This window comes from Protopterus annectens, chromosome 1.part0 (genome assembly GCF_019279795.1).
Source record: "Protopterus annectens isolate FY-2018-M chromosome 1.part0, PAN1.0, whole genome shotgun sequence".
NCBI lineage: Eukaryota > Metazoa > Chordata > Ceratodontiformes > Protopteridae > Protopterus > Protopterus annectens.
The window spans coordinates 1,486,096,490-1,486,116,567 of record NC_056725.1 but is presented as its reverse complement, the minus strand read 5'-3'; positions in this window follow the sequence as shown (position 1 = coordinate 1,486,116,567).

Genomic DNA, 20,078 nt, shown 5'->3' with positions numbered 1-20,078 from the left:
CACAGTATGTATTTAATTTGTTTTGTTTGTTCTACAGGCTATGGACCCCTTTGGAAACAGCTCCCCAAGAAAAGTCTGAGGCATCTGCTGTTACAGATTGGGAAGGAGTTGGAAGAGAGAAGGGGAGACATGGGCTGAAACATAACTGGTCCACCCACCAAAGTAACTCCTTTTTGACAAACCTCATCACTGGAACCTGAAAGGAAACTGGGTGATGGTGTTGGGAAAAAACAGAGCCAAGAATCCACTGAATTTTTTTAATGTAAAATCTGGCCAGAGGAATCATAAGAATTGCAGAGACCATGAAACCAGTAATCCTGAGATATTCCCTTGTTGAGGTCAGAGAATGGGCAGTGAACTTACAGTACTGTTCCTCGTATTCAGAAGGCATCAAAGAAACTCTATTCTGTGAAAAGGAATAATGAAAGATTTCCTTAAGTTCACCTGAATAAAAAGGTCCTTTACCCAAGAAAGAGATGTGACATTTTGAAAAAGAGTCTGTAAAAATAAGACAGCAATCTTAATATGGAAATATGTGAATGCCTTGGAACCTGCGATGAGCTAATGCTGTTGTCAGACATTCTGAAAAACCCTTGGAGCTGCAGATAGCCTAACAGGTAAGACACGAGAACTAAAAATGTAATCCAGACACAGTCCAACCTCCTTCTTTCTTTGGAACTGGAAACATTCTTAAAGAAAATCCCTAACCTGTTTGTTCTGGGGGAGTGGTTCTATGATCCCCAGAGACAGTATTTGTTCCAGAACTGGAGTAAACTAATAAATGCAGTTTGAGGGATGAGGAGTAATCCCGTGAAAATGAGGAAGAGACTCCTACTGCCAAATGTAAGCTTTCTGAATGATTCTTAGAATCTGAGGTATTGCCACTGAGGAAACGGAACCCCTAGACTCTGTGAAAGATTTAAAGAGCTGTTAGGATGGGAAAGAGGAAGCACCTGAGGTAGGCATATAGTCAATCTGCCTTTGTGGACTATGTTTGGTTCTGAGGGGCTATTCCCTTCTTTTATGAGACTTCTTGCCATCATTGCTTTCTGAAATTATGTTTACCTGCACCTGTTAAGACTGTTTGTTTTGAGTCCTACAAAAATCCTGAATTGAAAGAAAAGAGCCCTAACAAAGGATGGTTGAAAAATCTGTGTGATCCCTGAATTAACTTCCCTCTGTCATCAAATCTTTTAAGGAGCTCAACCAAAGAGTGGACAAACAATACCTCTCTGTCTAAGGCAGAATTGAAAATCTTCCAGTAAGTTACATCAATGTAACCAAGCAAACCTTCTCATTACTGATCCAGCAGCAGCTGCACTGGATACAGCAGCTACAGAATCATATGAACACTTTAAAGAGTGTTTGGTTACCTGAGAAGCAAAAGCTATTAAAATTTTCAAAGATGCTTTAATCTCTGAAGAAGGGTTAACAGTTTTCTTGTATTTTCAGAAGAAGCAAGCAGGTATATTGACTTATGAGCCTGACAATTTGTAATTCTGAAGGTTAAAGTATAAAAGCAGTGCACTTTTTTCCCCCAGATCTGTCCAAAACTTTCCCATCTTTGTCAGAAGGATAGTCAGCATTCACAGGATGTTTGGCAACAGATGGATTTACCAAAGAAATAACTGCAGGGTTTGAGTTAGAATTAGAAAACAGATATTTGTAATTCTGCAGAATCTTATACCCTCTATCAGACTTTTTTAGAGACAGGAAGTCGACTGCCAGGTATGCAGCAGGCTGTCAAGAGAATATCCTCTAAAGCTGGTAGCACAGGAGAAACAGCTGCAGTCTGAAGAAAATCCCGTTGCAATATATCATAACATTACTGTTGGGATACTGGAATTTCACACCATTCCCACTGAAACCATTCATTCATTCTGCCTATAGTTGCAGAAAACAGGATAACTCTTTGGGTGGAATCTAAAGGAAAAACTTTTTTCAGAATCAAATTCCCCTTACTGTGGTGAAAGGACTGGAGAAACACATTCCTAGTCAAAGTTCTGCCTTTCTGACTGGGAATCAGTATCAGGCAGAGAAGAAATTTTTTTCTTTTTAAAGCTCAATGAGGAATCCGAATTTAGAAAACTAAAGTCTTGAAATATGCCTTAAGCAAAACACAGCCTCTCCATCCTCTGTGAAACAGAAAAGAATATGCCCAACTTTCTAGTATGTTTTTTCTAAAACAATGACTGAGAAGGTCACTAAAAATCAATCAGTAAAAACAAAATGAAAACTCCAGAAAAGCTAGAACTTCAACTGAGTGATCTCCCAAACCTCTTGTATCAAAGACATGTGAGATATATGCAAATGATCCTTATGAACATCAAGTGTTTCAACTAATTGGTGGCTCTGAATACCCATGACTTGTTCCATTATTTTACTAGACAATTTCAAGCCAACAAAGTCAAACCCCACTAGCTATGGATATGCATATTTCAGCCTTGGTATGACCTCACCAGCAAAGCACAAGGAGAATGTTTGACTAAGCATTAGAAACACAGGGCTGTTATACCCAGCTGATGTCCATTATCATTAGGGTCACTGCAAAAATATCCCAAACAACAAACTAAAACAATGAGTGAGAAGGTCACTGAAAAACCAATCAGTAAAAGCAAATGAAAACTCCAGCAAAGCTAGAACTTCCACTGAGTGACGTCCCAAACATCTTGTATCAGAGGCACATGGGATATATGCAAATGATCCTTATGAAAATCAGGTGTTTCAGCTAATTGATGATGCTGAATGCCCATGACTTGTTTTGTCGTTTTAGTATCTTTTGTCTAGGAATCCCCCCAAGGAAATAACCAACCCAAGGAAAGGGTTCTTCTCTGGGAATCAGGCACTCTTCATCAGCTTTGTAGTATTGTCTTCTCCCTCTTCTGGGACTGATGAGAGTGGTTACCCCTTGCCTGACAAGGACAACCCAAATGCTGGAGAAACGTGACTAACTCCAGCCTTTAGTGGTTTCTCAAGGAGCACTGACAATGGGATTAAGGGAAGACAATTGACCAAGGTCCTTCATTTGACCACAGCAGAGACACTTATTGGTAGCTGAGACAGTGAGGAAGCTGTCCTAACTACTGAAGACTCCCTTGAAATTTTCTCCATCTTTTGGATGGGGGAGGCAAGAACTGAAGACCCTGAAGCTTGCTCTATGGTCAGCGGAGAAAGATGTCTGATAAGTCGAAGGAACAGCTTTGAAGAGTCAGTGAACCTCTTGACAGAAATTTTACAATTTTTGAGGTAAAACTGTTAGCGACATTCCTAAAAAATCTGCAGTCCTAGCCCCTATTAATACTTCTTTACACAAAATATGTAGATTTTACACAAAAAGATTTTAAAACAGGGTTCATCTATCAGATAATGTGAACAAAGAAAGTTTTTGAAACAATTATTTTTTTAATGACAACCACTAAAAATACATTTCCTAGCTCAGAAATAAAACCTTCTGTAAAAAAGTAAACTGTTCCTCAGAAAAAAATAATTAAAATGCAAGGTTTTGCCCAGAAGGGCACTTATTTTCCCTGATTGGTGAACTGCTAGCCGACAACTGATCATTTGAATTCCTCAGTGAGAACACACTATAACATCAAGAAAGTTCCTAGGATTTGGCACCTTAACTACTGAGTTTATATTTCTCTTCTCAAACCCTTCTGCATGAAAGATGCCCTGAAGCTTTGGATGCTAGCAGGATTTAACCCACACAAGTTAGGCTACTGCAATAGTGATCTAATGTTGAGCTTCTTCCCTTTACTTGGAAAATGTACACATCTGTATAGCTACTAAAACCTGGTTCCAGTCTAAGGAAAGCATAGTTGAGGGGTGTGTGTATATATATATATATATATATATATATATATATATATATATATATATATTTATTATAGATCTCACTCCCATACTTTTTTTGTAAAGGTCTCCACTATGTCCCCCAAGGAACATACAAGATTCCTCAACATGCTCTTCTATCTGGGACTAAAGCCAAACACCTTTTTATTAGCAGACTTTAATCTCAAATATTAGCTAGTCCATCTATACATCCAACTGCTGTTATGCACAGATCATTCTCTATATCATCAACTCCAGATACCTGGACCAAAGTTACTTTCCCTACTAAAGACAAAACCTCCTATGTTATCTTAGCTATCTGCCCTTTTCTGAGCCCTGTATTTCTTTCCGTAGTTAAATCAGCTGATTTAGCCAATGTCTTCTCCTCAAGACCAGACACACTAATCTCAATAATCCATTTATATTCAAGGACTTGAAGCAAAGACAACCTACTTGATTATGCTGTGACAAAAGGAGATACTGCCAGCACAGCTAGCTGGAATTTTGTAAATAATTATATGTTGCTGGTAAATATCAAAATGATTTATACAAGATGCTTGAGTTACAAATGTATTACAACTGTATGTCATGTGTATATCAAACTGCTTGTACAGATGTGTGTGTTGAAAAGGTATTTGTAGAGTTCCATAGCTGAAATGTAACCACAGTGTGCCCATCTGGAAGAGAGCATAAATGTATCTGCACTATTGCAGCTGTTTAAATGTATATGCTTAACAGAGGAAGCTAGAGGGTTAACTTCAGTCTAGCAAACTTTAAAAAAAAAAAATCTGAAATTAAATTACTTTATAGGCTGCAATAAGGAGGCTATCTCTCAAGTTTTCAATGCAGCTAGAGACACATAGACTGTGCTAGGAAGCTTTCTGCATTTTTCTTGGAGTGAACTAATTGATACCTTTGAAGCATGAAGGAATGTAATTGATTTATGACTTCCAGCATCTGCCAAGGATCTGAGTAAAAGCCCTTTTCTGTATATTTTTACAGGTAGATGCTAAATGCTGCCAGCTTCTAGCAATGGGGGTTTTGGCCTGAAAACTAGAAGTCATATGACCAGAAATTATGTCATTCTGCAAGCTATCCCAGCAGTAATATTTTAGATATGAATCTAAGAAGTCTCTTAGTGAGAAAGATCATTCTGTATTTGGTCTTGAACCTGACAAGAACCATAACATCACCACAATATCTGCCTGGCTCTAATGAAGTAAGTTTCTAGGGATCAGTATAACTCAATTAGATACACTTAGGAATATAGTGAAGCTTATTTTATATTTTGTTTTTCTTTATTTCTGTGAGCTGTACTGCAATGTTATTTTAAATATTTCCAGTGGTTTTGAACTCTGATGTCACTGTGAATATATATTTTGTATTGTCTTGTTCTTTTATTATTTATTCTTAAATATATTTAAACGTTTCACTGTGACTGATCTCTGCATAGACATTTAAGTTTTGACAGTACTTGCATGTTTATTTGGTGACACTGTGTGGGCCACTCCTAATAGGCTTGCTCTTGGTCAAACTACGATTTGTATTAATATTAATATTGCACAGTAAGATTGGACACCCTTTGTTAAGGGCCTTAAAGTAGCTAATAAGAAGTGACTGGTGGCTGTGACAACTACCTTATAGTCTGGGCAGAAGGGGGCATAGCTAGTAAACCTGTGCCAGCCTTTCCCAGATATGTGTGCATGTATGTGTGTAAACCAAACCTCAAAGAGTGTGTGTGTCAGCTACATGGCCAGGGACACAAAGCACTGGTTGGAAAGAGAAGGTACTGTCCACACAAATACAAGCCAAATAGGACCAACAAACCACACAGCAGTTGCAATGATCTTGCTAAAAAACTTGTTTAATTCAATAACGACATGAAGCACTTTTCGTCCCAGTTTTTGCTGGAGCTTCATCAGATAAAAACATCTGCAAGTGCAACACTTAAATAACACTATATCTAAATCATCTGTTTCATTTCCTCCAATCAAGTTCCGTAAATAATTAAAGTAATTAAAGTAAGTTAACCCCTAAAGTTCTTTGACTTGTTACTATTGTTTACATCAAAAACAAATTGAAACTTATAAAATACATTGCTACGCTTAGCCCTGTTCCATATACTTTTATCTTAACAAACTTTTTAGCTTAAGCACACATAAAATTGAACAAGTCTCATTTAACTCTGGTTTCTGGCAAGCATTTTTATGAAGTTGTCATAGTAACTCAAGTTTTTCAAGTAACAATGTATTTGATCCCCCTCTAATGTCTAGTCTGAGTTGATCTACTTCTCTAAACTTGAATGTGTGTTGACTGTTCTCTGTTATATGCTTTGCTAATGCATTTTCATTTTTACTTCTGTTTATACTGTAAAGCTGTTCGTAGACTAGCTCTCTAAGTCCACAATCCATTTTTCCTATGTAAAATGGGGGGCACTGCTGGCACTGAGCTACATACACAATCATTTTGGATTGACAGTTCAGTCTCTTATTTATATAATATTTTTTACCTCTTATAACATGTGCCTGACAAACCTCCATGCGTTTACAGTAATTACACAATCTGTACCTATACATTCCTGGTTTGTGGCAAATCTGTACATTGCCTGTTTCCAATACGTTTTTTAATGTTTCTGCCTTTTTTAAAGATTATCTGCAGTAGTTGCTCAAATGTATGTGCTAAAGCAGTGTCCTCTTGCAATAGATTCCAGTTTTTGTATATTATTTTTTTAAAGTCTAATGCATTCAAGGTGAAATGTGTTATATAACTGTAGGCAAAATCTCTTCCATTGACCATGGTCTCACTTTTCTCCCTTGTTACTCTTTCATCTAAAAAGGTTCCCTGATTTTGATTCCAAATTAGCCTGTATGTCCCATTTGTTCTCTTATTTTTCACCTCGTCCAGTAAACATTGGATCAGGTGGTCAGGGTACCCTCTACTAAAAACATTTTTCTTAATTTCACACATTCTTCGTAAAAGCCTTTGTCAGTAGTTATCATTCTAGTTGCCCTTACCAATTGCCCCTTGACTACTGATCTTTTCTGGTGCAAGGGGTGGCAGCTAGAATAGTGTAAGAATGTGCTAGAATAAGTTTCTTTTCTGTAGATCTACCTATATATCTTGTTTTCTATGTCTTTCACTAGGTCACTGTCTAACTATGCTATCCTGTCCACTTTGAAATTAAAGGTGAACCTTAAGAATTCACTCGTACTATTAAAGTAGTTTACTACATCACTGGCTTTTTAGTCATCTCCCTTAATGATGATAAAAATGTCATCTAAAACTCTTGTATAATAATATAACAAACTCTTAATCTCTTCTTTCTTGTAAATGTATTCTTGTTTCCAAAAGACCATTACTAGGTTAGTGAAGCTGGCCCCACATGGGGACCTCATAGCTACGCCAACCTTTTGGACATAAAATTTGTTATCAAAATTAATGTAATTGTTTTTAAGAATGTTGTCTAATAGCTCCTCAACTAAAGATATTTCCATTCTTGGGGCCCTGTTTGACCTCATCATGTGTGATACCCACTCAATTCCCTCCAAATGTGGAATGGAGGTGTACAGGTCTTTGACATCAACCATTAAAAAGTTGTATTCTCTTTTGAATTCAAGATCATTTATGCTGTTTAAAAATTACCATGAGCCTTGCAAATCTGTTTTTCTAAACTTACATACTTTTTTAATATACTATCAACTGCTTTTGCACATGAATAGGTAATACTATTTCTTGCATCTACTAGGGGTCTAATTGGGGGATCACTAATACTCTTATGTAATTTTGGTATTCCAAACAAGGTGAGGAATCTAGGTGCTGGCATACTCAAAAAGTTATATAACTCCATGTCTATTTTGGCCTCAATGAACAAATCTTCTATATATGTCTTAATCCATGTGTAGGCTATATTTAATTAATTTATAGATGTTTTACAGTATGTATCACACTGTAACATCTGCTTCATCCTGCCCACATAGTCTTCTCTATTCATTATTGCCAATCCCCCTCCCTTGTCTGGTTTCATTACCCTAACTGGCAAATTACGTACTTCTTCCAATACTTCCCATTCACTTCTACTAACATTACTCCTGATACAAAATCCATTGTTCCTTTCCAAGCTATTTCTAAAATCAAGTTCACAAATTTGTTGAAATAACTCAACTGTAGGGTGTGTTGAAGGGTTAAAAGTACTAGAAATGTAGTATGGATTATCTTTCCTATCAGCCTGATTGAGTAATACAGCCAAGTTGAGCCTCCTAATAAACAATTTAAAATCTAGCATTGTTGTTGCTATATCAGCTGAATGGGTGGGTAGAAATGTATGTCCTTTAGACAAGAGTTCAATTAGCTCAGTCTCAAATGTAAAATCGGAGAAGTTAAATACCTTAAAGTCTTGTGCTTTGTTCTTGGTAATTCTACATTTATTATTTACATTCTCTGTTTGTTCTTCTGATGGTTGTTGTTGGGTTGCTGTCTCCTCCCTTGTCTTGGAGCGTGATTTAATGCCCTGTTCTGAAAATTTTCATTAACTTGCCCCTGGTTGTTCCTATTCACAGTTTTGTTTAAATATTGCTATTCTTCTTGTTAGTTCCTACTGTTAGCAATCCTCTCGCTTCTCCGCAAACTTGCTGGTCCCTCTTGGTTTTCGTTAACATTTTCTTCAGTGTTAGTGGTGTTTCCTGCAGGACTATGCATACGGCCTCTTTCCTGATTGCCAATTTGACCAATTGCATTCCAGTTCTGAGATGGAGGCAGTTTTGGGTAGGCAGAACCATTCCTGTATGCTTCCTGGTCCCTATTCAGTTTTTTTTTTTATTTTTGTGGCTAGCAATTTATCTAAATGCTGCTTAATACTGGTAAATGTTCTATTATACTCATAGCAATAACGTTCAAAATCAACATCCGCTTTGATCATATTATCCAGCTCTATTGTCTCTTTTGCTAAGCAGTCAGTTATTACTTGATAATGTTTAAGCATGACCTCTAATAACTCTAAGCCATGCGTATCAAACAATCTCAACAAGTCGTGGTGAAAAGCAGAGCCCTCTTCCAGCCCAGTTGGAAATTGCCATACTCACAAGCCCTTTGCTACAATCTCTTGTTTGATACACTCATGGAAATAAGCTGTTTCCAATTGTAATTTTTTGTATTTAAGAAGTTTATAGTCCAGGGTCATAGGTTTGGTAGTTATATTGTTGATTCCTCCAGTCGAAAACTCCTGCGGTCTGTTGCCTGTGTGGTAGTTCAGCAATACTGATTTGTTTAACCAGTTATCCAATGTAGAAGTACCGATAAGCCCCGAGGAATTCACATTATCATTAGGCGATCTGTTACTAGACGTTTGAGCATTCACATGGTTGCCAGTGTCACTCTGAGCAATAGCGTAGTTACTGCTTGCATGAGGCAAAGCTGGTTCAAAATTAACTAAAGGGGTTGAGCTTACCCTAATTTGGTTTTCATTATTACTTTTGTTCAACAATAACCATTGGGAGCTTAATCCAGTCAGTGAGTCTAATATTGTATATAAATCCTCTACCCGTTGTGTAAGTAGACCCATCAGCATAATTAGATTACTAATGCTTTCATTTTGCGATAATAATACTTGGGTGTTGCTGGTTCCTTCAACAGCCATATCCGTCCACACTAACAATGAACAAGGAAACTAAAATGACTGCTGTCCACACAAATACAAGCCGAATAGGACCAACAAACCACACAGCAGTTGCAATGATCTTGCTAAAAAACTTGTTTAATTCAATAACCACATAAAGCAGTTTTCGTCCCAGTCGTTGCTGGAACTTCATCAGATAAAAACATCTACAAGTGCAGCACTTAACACTATATCTAAATCATCTGTTTCATTTCCTCCAATTAAATTCTGTAAAATAATTAAAGTAATTAAAGTAAGTTAACCCCTAAAGTTCTTTAAACTTGTTACTATTGTTTACATCAAAAACAAATTAAAACTTATAAAATATGTTGCTATGTTTAGCCCTCTTCCATATACTTTTATTTTAACAAACTTTTTAGCTTAAGCACACATAAAACTGAACAAGTCTCATTTAACCCTAGTTTTTGGCAAGCATTTGTATGAAGTTCATAGGTTCATAGGTTCATAGGTTGGTACTAGGCTATCGGCACTAAGGCCTATGCAAGCCTAACCATAACAATTCCCTGGAAAGTTTTTCCCACAATATTTACTTCTCTGGGCCCCTGTCTAGCAGGGCGACTGACATGATCCCCAGGGTGAATTTCCTATCTCCCATCCAATCATCAAGGTTCCTTTTGAAGAGGTCCAATGAGGTGCTCTGCTTGACATGTATGGGCAGTCTATTCCAGAGTATGGGGAGTCTCTGGGTCAGAAACCTATCCCTCCAGCATGTTTTGTTCATTGTGATGATAAAGTTTAGAGCCCTGGAGCGTGTGGCTCTGAGGGATTGGGATTTCTTTAAGTGGAGCATGTCCAACAGCTCAGGGTTTGACATGGCCTTGTATGTTAAGCAAAGATCGCCTCTGAGTAGACGATATGCTACAGAGTATAGCTGGAGTTTATTTAGGCGGTCAGCATATGGCATCTGCTTTAGGCCTGTGATTCTTTTAGTGAGTTATTTCTGTGGCCTTTCCAGCTGTTGCAGATGTCTTGTGAGGTGCATACCAAATGGGGCATTATACTCTATAATGGGTCTAATGAGGGATGACTACAGTGGGACAATGACCTCCTTCTTTCTGGATGAAAAGCCCTTAGTGATGAGGAGTGCCACGTAGAAGGATTTCCTGACTGTTGTGGAGATGTGGTTATCGAAAGTGAGACCACTGTCCACTTGTGACCCTAAGTCTCTCATCACACTTTCGATGTTTAGTGTCCTGCCACCTATGTGGTAGTTCATGGGTACATGTTTTTTTCCAAAGGGGATGACTATACATTTCTTGGCATTAAGCTTGAGCCCATGGCTCTGGTACCAGGCATCTGTTTCTGTAAGGCCCTTTTGTAGAATATCCACATCATTTGGGGATTCAATAATGCCTCCCAGTTTGCAGTCATCTGCAAACTTTGTTAGCCAGAGTCCCTTGGTGTTGGCCTGTACTTCAGAGAAGTAGATGCTGAACAAGAGTGGTCCCAGGACTGAACCCTGAGGTACTCCACTTGTCACTTGTCTGGAGCTGGATTTGGAGTCGGCTACTTTTACAGTCTGGGTTCTGTCAGTAAGCCAGTTGGCAACCCATCGAGTGACGTAGGGATTTATGCCCAGCTTAGTAAGTTTATCTATGATTCCAGAGTGGGGGATGGTGTCAAAGGCCTTGGCGAGGTCCAGATAGGCTGTGTGGACCTCCTTACCCTCGTCCAAAGCTCTGGAGACCGACTCGAAGAAGTCAATCAGATTTAGGAGACAAGATCGGCCCTTCACAAACCCAAACTGGGTGGGGTCCAGTGTCTGGAGGTTGTCAATGTCTTTGTTTATAAGTTCCATGATAATGCGTTCCATGCCCTTGCAGATCAGGCTTGTCAGACTGATGGGACGGTAGTTCCCGGGATCCAAGGAGGATCCTCCCTTGTGGAGCGGGATAACTGTAGCTGTGCGCCACTCAGTGGGCATGAAGCCTGAGGTGAGGCTATGATTAAACATGACACTTAGGTGGGGTGCCAGTTCATTTTGTAGTTCATGTAGTACACTGCCTGGGATGTCATCTGGTCCCATGGATGCTGTATTCTTAGTTTTGGAGAGTGCTGTTTCTACCTGTGTGGCTGTGATTATCAGAATTTGGCAATCTTTTGGTATTAAGATGGGCCCTTTAGAGGGTGAGAGGGGAGTGAAGTTGGCACTAAATCGATCTGCCAGGATATTGGCAATATCCTTGGGATCAGTATATTTAATGTCATTCTGTTGTATTTCAGAGCAGATCTGAGCATTGCCATTTAGATTCTTGACATAACTATAGAATGCCTTGTGGTTGTCTTTGGAATCTTTGGCAATTTTATTTTCGTAACTAGCTTTTGAGGATTTTATGAGGGATCTCAGCTTCTTACTGAGGCTGGTGAGGGAGTTTTTTGCATCCTGGGCTTTTCCTCTTTTCTGCAACAGTTTCTTCCTTCTGTTGTATAGTTTGTTTATAGCAGGGGACCACCAGATTGGCTTCCTTTTTTTGGAGAAGAGCATCTTGGTTCTATTTGGGATGGCACGATTCATGCACAAGTGGATGTGCTCGTAGAGTGCCTTAATGTAGGATTCTGCAGTCGAACTTCCAAATCCCGTCTGCGTGGGTGTTGTAAAGTTTGCCACTTCTGACTTTAGTAGCATGAAGTTGGCTTTGGAGAAGTTTTTTAAGGAGGTTTCCTTACTGGGGGGTGGGGGTGGGATGTGGATGTCAAGGGTGATTTGGTTATGGTCAGACCTGACCAATGAGGGGGTGACCACTGGTGTGGAGCATCTATCTCCCATGTTGGTAATGACCATGTCTAGGATATTGGAGCCCCTGGTGGGACAATGGATTAGTTGATCCAGGGCATTGGAATTTATGCATTCCAAGAACCGTTGGGAAAAGGAGTTGGTACCCGAGTAGTTTTCCCAATTAATGGCAGGGTAGTTGAAATCACCTAGTATTAGGGTGTTTGGTTGTATCTTAATATTTTCCAGTATGTTTAGGAAGGTGTAGTGAGAATCTTGGGGTATGGTGGGGGATCTGTAGCAAGCTACAATTTGAATTGCAGTCTTACCTAGTGTTAGTTGCACCTGGAGAATTTCAGATGCATTGTGTTGGGCAACTAGCCTGGAGGTGTGAATATCCTTGGTGAATATGGACACTCCTCCACCTTTAGTGTTTCGGTCTTGGTTTTGTGGCCGAAAAGTGTGGTAAGAATTGTAGCCTGGTATTGCAGGGGTGCTCTTTGGAGCCTTGAACCAGGTCTCAGTCACTGCACAGATATCGATGTTCTCCATTTTAGGAGTGCCTCGAGAGAGAGTGCATTTTGAGGTTTAGACTTCTAGCATTGAGTAGCATTACCTTTAGATTTTGCATGCTTGTATCTGTTATGGTGGTGGTTTTATCCTTTGAACCTTGCCTAAAAAAGGCACTATAGGGTTGGCAAGAGCTTTAGCCAGTAACCTGAATCCCAGGGGTGACAGGTGCAGACCATCTCTGGCAAAGCATTATGGTTTGTCGATCATGTCTTCCCAGGCAGACAAATACTGAATCTCCTTTGAATGACACCAGAAGCTTAGCCAATTGGTGAAGTCAATCATTTTGTCCTTATACTGTAGTATCATTCTGGGTGAAGGCAGGATGCTGCTCAGGGCTAGGGTCATACCTGCCTGGGTCACATGATCCAAGAGATCTTCCATGTCTCTTTTCATGTAGTCCAAGGAGGTACGTCTCAAGTCATTTACTCCAGCATGAACAATAACAGAGCCATATTTGTACTTGTTGTGGAGTGACTTGAGTGCATGCGTTATCTGGTGGATTCTGGCACCCGACAGGCAGCTGACTATAATTTTCTCTTTGTTCAGCCTGGTGAGTGGGACATCAGTGTGCCTGACTATAGAGTCACCTATGACTAAAGTGTTGGGTACATTGTCTTGCCTCAGGGGCTGTTGTTGGGTGGCACAATGGTGTTGTGAGCTATGTGTCACTTTGGTTGTGACTGGTGTTTGTTTGTGTTTTGGCTTCGGAGGTCCTTGTTGCTTGGGCAGGTTAATGTTAAGTGCCTCTGCATATGTGAGTTTAGTGTTGCTATGTGTGGGAGTTGATGGTGTGGGTTTTGAAGGGCTATGAGTTGCTAGAGGTGTAATGCATGTGTTAGCCTTCTCCTCTTGACTGTCTAGCACAGTCTTGACTGGAGAGAGCTTTGCTTCCAGTTTGGCTATGTAAGTGCATCTCTTGCAGGTTGTAGTGTTGGGTGGTAGGAGGAGAGGATTGTCTGTGTACATGAGGCAGTTTCCGTATTGCCCCAGTATGCCCAGATTCACCAGGTGGACAGGAGAAACCACCAGAAGCTGACCCTTGGACATGCCTGTTTAGGTGCTTTTTTGTAAGGTTTAAGAGCTGTTTTCCCTTACCTTTGCAAGGTACTTTGCAATTGTAGGCTGTTTAGTGTCTATGATTAATTTCTCCTTATTGACAAGGAGAGCTGAGTGCTTGTATCAGTTTCAGGCTTCCTAGTGCTTTACAGCAGGTTCTAGAGCAAGTGATAGTCACAGGGGTTCAGATTTTAGTGCTACTACTGAGAAACCAGCTAGTTTTAAGGGAAAATTTGAAGAGCACACTTTCTGGCACCTGGAATAGATTAATTGTAGCCTCGTAGTGCTGCACGATGTGGAAAATGCGCAAACACACACGTTTTTAAGCCAAAAAGTTGAAAGGGACAGAAATCAGCCCAAAAAGGCCAACAAAATTACACCTTCAGAGCTGGAAACCACTCCTCCAGCACCAGACAGGCAGCACAATGCTCAACAGTCCCACTGGTAGGCAGTAGGACTTACCTCTGCATCAGCAAGGTCTGGATAGCTCTGAGCATAGAAAATAAAGTCCTGAGACAAGCAAGGCCTGGGATATAGACTGGCTAGAAAAGGTGGGAAACGAGCAAACAAGATAGTATATATATATATATATATATATATATATATATATATATATATATATATATATATATTGTTGAAACAGGCTAAACAATACAATAATACAGTAAATAAACACAGGAAAGTCTAACACACTTGAGTGTGTAGTCCTAAACAGTAAATGCAATTAAAACTCTATAAAATTAGCAATTTAAAACTTTTTAAATGAAGCAAGGCAAGTGCACAACTGAAAAACGATTTAAGTGGCAGTAATACAGCAGAAATAGTAGCTAGTCTACATATACAGAGAAGTCTATAATACATAGATATAATACAATAATATACAGAAAAGCAGCTAAAACACGCAAATACTTCAGATGCAGTGCAACCTAGAGCACTTGAGTTGTAGCAATATTAAGGCAATTACAGTTATAATAAATGCTCTAAAATATACTCTATATTTCCAAAATGTTTGAGAAGCACAGTCAGAATATAAGGTAATTCAGGCAAATTTTTTTTTTTTTTTTTTTGAAAGGGAGAAAGGAGAAACAGAAGGCCTTATCAAATGTTCTCTCTGTATTAGGTAGAATGAGCTAATGACACTAGAGTGGGAGGAGTGTCCCAGATCAGATTTACAGTAGGGGCGGGCAACTGCAAAGCCACCAAGTATAACACAAGACACCAACAGGCAGGGTGGGTGGGGACACTAAAGCTATTAGCCTAGAAAGCACGAGAGAAAGCCACAAAATGAAAGTTTTTAAACAGATAAAGATTTGTAAAGATACAGAATGCCTTTAACTGCAAACAAATCAGTTACTCGTGCAGATTACAATAAAAGTGCTATATATAAATTGCTAGAAACAATAAACTGTATAAATAATCGAAAAAAAACAGGATACTTATATATCTCAGTTAAGAGTTGGAGTCAACACCTCTCAACCACTCTGCTCAGTGTGTATAGACAGAAACTCTCTCAAAGTTATGGCTTAAATACCAGAAGAACAACTTTTTTTTTTTCTTACAAAAACACAAAAGAACCAGCCCCCACTAAACTGCAGCTATTAGCCTACAAAGCACTAGAGAAAGCCACAAAATGAAAGGTTTTAAACAGATAAAGATTTGTAAAGATACAGAACGCTTTAACTGCAAACAAAAAAGTTAATGTATTCGGTCCCCCTCTAATGTCTAGTCTGAGTTGATCTATTGCTCTAAACTTGAATGTGTGTTGACTGTTCTCTATTATATGCTTTGCTAATGCATTTTCATGTTTACTTCTGTTTATACTGTAAAGGTGTTCGTAGACTTACTCTCTAAGTCTACGATCTGTTTTTCCTATGTAAAATGCTGGGCACTGCTGGCACAAAACTACATACACAATCATTTTGGATTGACAGTTCAGTCTGTTATTTATATAATATTTTTTACCTCTTATAACATATGCCTTACAAACCTCCATGTGTTTACAGTAATTACACAAGCCACACCTATACATTCCTGGTTTGTGGCAAATCTGTACATTGCCTGTTTCTAATAAGTTTTTAATGTTTCTGCCTCTTTTAAAGATTATCTGTGGTAATTGCTCAAATGTATGTGCTAAAGCAGTGTCCCCTTGCAATAGATTCCAGTTTTTGTATATTATTTTTTTAAAGTCTAATGCATTCAAGGTGAAAGGTGTTATATAACTGTAGGCAAAATCTCTTCCATTGACCAGGGTCCCACTTTTCTCCCTTGTTACTCTTTCATCTAAAAAGGTTCCCTGATTTTGATTCAGAATTGGCCTGTATGTCCCATTTGTTCTCTTATTTTTCATCTCATCCAGTAAACATTAGATCAGGTGGTCAGGGTACCCTCTACTAAGAAACATTTTTCTTAATTTCACACATTCTTCGTAAAAGTCTTTGTCAGTAGTTACCATTCTAGCTGCCCTTACCAGTTGTCCCTTGACTACTAAACTTTTCTGGTGCAAGGTGTGGTAGCTAGAATAGTGTAAGAATGTGTTAGAATAAGTTTTAAGTGTTGCACTTGTAGATGTTTTTATCTGATGAAGTTCCAGCAAAGACTAAGCGCTTTATGTGGTTACTGAATTAAACAAGTTTTTTTAGCAAGATCATTGCAACTGCTGTGTGGTTTGTAGGTCCTATTCAGCTTGTATTTGTGTGGACAGCAGTATCTTTAGCTTCCTTGCTCGTTGGACAGAGCGGGTGCTGGAGGTCTTGGTTTGGTCACTCAGCTGAGATCTCAACTCTATAGCTGTGCCAGTGAGGAGTCTTATTGGGGATCTGAAAGAAGAGGGAGAAACCAGCCCCAAACTGACTGTGGTCTATGTGTGCTCTTAACAGGAAATTGCACTTGATGCAGAGAGATGCATCTGGAAATACTGTGTGTGTACTTGTCATCCTCTCAGTGAAATTCTCCCACTGTTTCCAGTGGTGGGGATTGAGGCTCCATGATTACTGGTCCAGTGGTGGGTCGTCACAATATCAACCTTTTGGAAAAATATAAATGGTCCAGTCAGTCCAAATCCCTGAACACTGCCATGCCAGCCCTTACAACTTATTAATTCACTGTGCAAAGAAAACTATCACTTTCCATTGTGAGCAAAACAATAAAATATTCAATCTGATGGGATAAAAAAATAAAAAAAATATATAATGTAAGCCCGTAGCCTTATATCCTTATATCCTTATATAAATCTTGTCCCGTCCCAGTTCATAAAACAAACTTTAGTCAAATTAGGAAGGAAAAAATGAACTGCAGACCTGCTAGCGAAGAAACCAAGTAAGCCAGAAGCCAAAAATTTAGCGCTTTCATCCACTGTTTAATATGTGAACTTCCTCAGAAACATTTTCAAATGATTTCCAGTTCCTTAAATAACTTACTAAGCAGGAAATTACATCATGACCATCAAACTGAAAAAATAACAAATGTGATTGTCTACAATGAATAACGAAGTATTGTCATAATAATAACAAATAAAAAAAATATATATATATATATATATATATATATAAATATATATATATATATATATATATATATACACACACACACACATATATATGTATAAATGCATAAATACAATCATAAAAATACAATGTAAATTCATACTGTATAATTAGAATGATAATCAACTTGAGCATATGAAATACATATCCAAAGACCTCTCCCACATTAACACAATGATCACATACATACACACACGCACACAGACACACACACATAAATATACATATATGCATACACCCCCACCACACACACACACACACACACACACACACACACACACACACACACACGCACACACACGCACACACACATCACACACACACACACACACACACACACACACACACACACACACACACACATAAAAATCGGGCGATCACTAGGAATATGTAAAATGCACATATAAAAAAATATATATAAATATATATATCATAGAAAATGTATGTAACAAAATAAAAAATAAAAAATAATAATATATACACAAGTACATTCACCAAAATATATATAATATATCTAAAATGTAATATATCTATAAGACAAAAAAAAAAATATATATATATATATATATATATATATATATATATATATATATATGAATGTGTGTAAATAATACCATATCTCTGAAAAAATCAGAATGATGTGAAAATGTATGTGTACACACATGTACACCACACATACCACACAAATAGATCACATGCATATGGTGTCAAAAACCTATCTATATTTCAAAAAGCATTTTAAATTAATATAATCATTAAGGCCGGGCAACCTGTCAGCCCCCAACAAAAGTTGCCACAATGTCTCCTTACATTCTAAGACATTGTTTAAATCTCCTCCAAAATCACTAGTGTTGATTTTTTCCAAAACTGAAAATTGAAATTTCTTGAAATCTCTGCATGTTAAAGAATGTTTAGCCAAAGAATTAAGCTGATCTGATACCCCAACCAGAGGAAATACAAGTGAACACTACAAGACAAACTGAAGATTTCAGCATTAATGTTATCAATTTATCTGGAGTTGCTTTATCCACTGAAACTGTTAATGTTTTGAAAAAAGGTTTTTCATTTATACCTAATAATAGAGTGAATATTGGTAGATTGTTAATAGATTTTAGATTATATTTAAGAAAATTGAACCTACAGTATATAATGCATGATGTGTTGGTCATTGTTCAAACTCCCTCCATGACTGGGCTGAAAAAAGCTAGTACTTTTAACCCCCCATTGCATACTACTTTGTAAATGTTTCAAAATCAATGTGAAAATGAGTTTTGCAGGATGACAGGTTATGTAAGTGATGACAATCTAAGCTCTTCTGAAAAGGGAGCTTTGCAAAAGTTATGCAAAAATTCAGATATTAGAACAATGAAGGCCGACAAAGGGGGTAAAATTGTGGTCATGGATACCATTAAATATAATGAATCTATGATAGACATGTTAAGGGACAGCGAGATATACAAAGTGACTAGCGTCAATGTAGTTAAAAAAAGTTTTCAACGAGTTGATACACTGTTGTTTGACATGTTTAGCCAAGGAGAATTAGATCATCAGAGTTATGAATATTTGTTGGTCGAACACCGAAAATTGGCTATATTATTTGGTATTCCAAAATTACATGTTGACCAGCATAACCCACCTTTTAGACCTATTATTTCTGCAAAGCATTCCAAAACTGAGAATATATCTATTTGGCTTGACTATATTCTGAATCCTATTGTACAGAGAACTAAAGTTTACATTAGAGATTCCTGGCATTTCTTGGAAGAATTAAGGAATCTAGATGTTTCATCTAGTTCTGTCAGTTTTGCTACTCTTGACGTCAAGTCCTTATATACTGCTATTAAGCAAACAGAAGGATTAGAGTATTTGAGGGAATACCTGACTTTATATTCTGATGTTGAGAAACACAGGGTTAGTACCATTTGTGATCTAATGGAGATAGTCCTAGAGAATAATTTCTTCAGATTTGGTAAACACATTTATCAACAGATTTCGGGAGTAGCAATGGGAGCGAGGGTGGCACCAGCTTTTGCCAATTTGGTTATGGCAAACTGGGAGATTAAATTTTTGGTTAAACATCATCTTTTCAATAGGGCACTTGCATATTTAGATTTATAGATGATTTGCTTTTTTGTGGAATGGCACTTTTGAAGAATTTTTTGACTTGGTGACAGATTTGAATCACAGTACTGACTTTTTGGTCTTTAAATTGAGTGGTTTTGGGGATAATATTCCCTTTCTTGATGTCCTCCTTAGTATAGATGCAGTTAATAATACATTGAATAGTCAAATATATAGGAAAGAGGTTTTTGCGAACCAGTATTTACACAAGGACAGTTTACATCCTGCACACATGAAAAAAGGAGTAGTGAAGGGCCAAATAATTTGTTTGAGCAGGCTCACCACTGATGATGATGTATTTCTAAGTGAAGTAGGATTTTTAAGGTCACTATTCTTGTACAGAGGTTACGCATTAGATTGGATTAAAAAAACAGAGAAAGAGGTCATTTCTTTAAGGAAGGGGGTTGCTAAACCGATTCTTCTTTCTAGTCAGATAGGTTTAAGTTCTAGTTCCACAGTTTTAGAGAATACCAGTAGTTACCACCTAGCGTTCCCATTACTGATTGTTGACGAAATGTGGTTCATCAGGGATATTATTGTCAACAACTGGAAAATGATATTAGGGAACAAA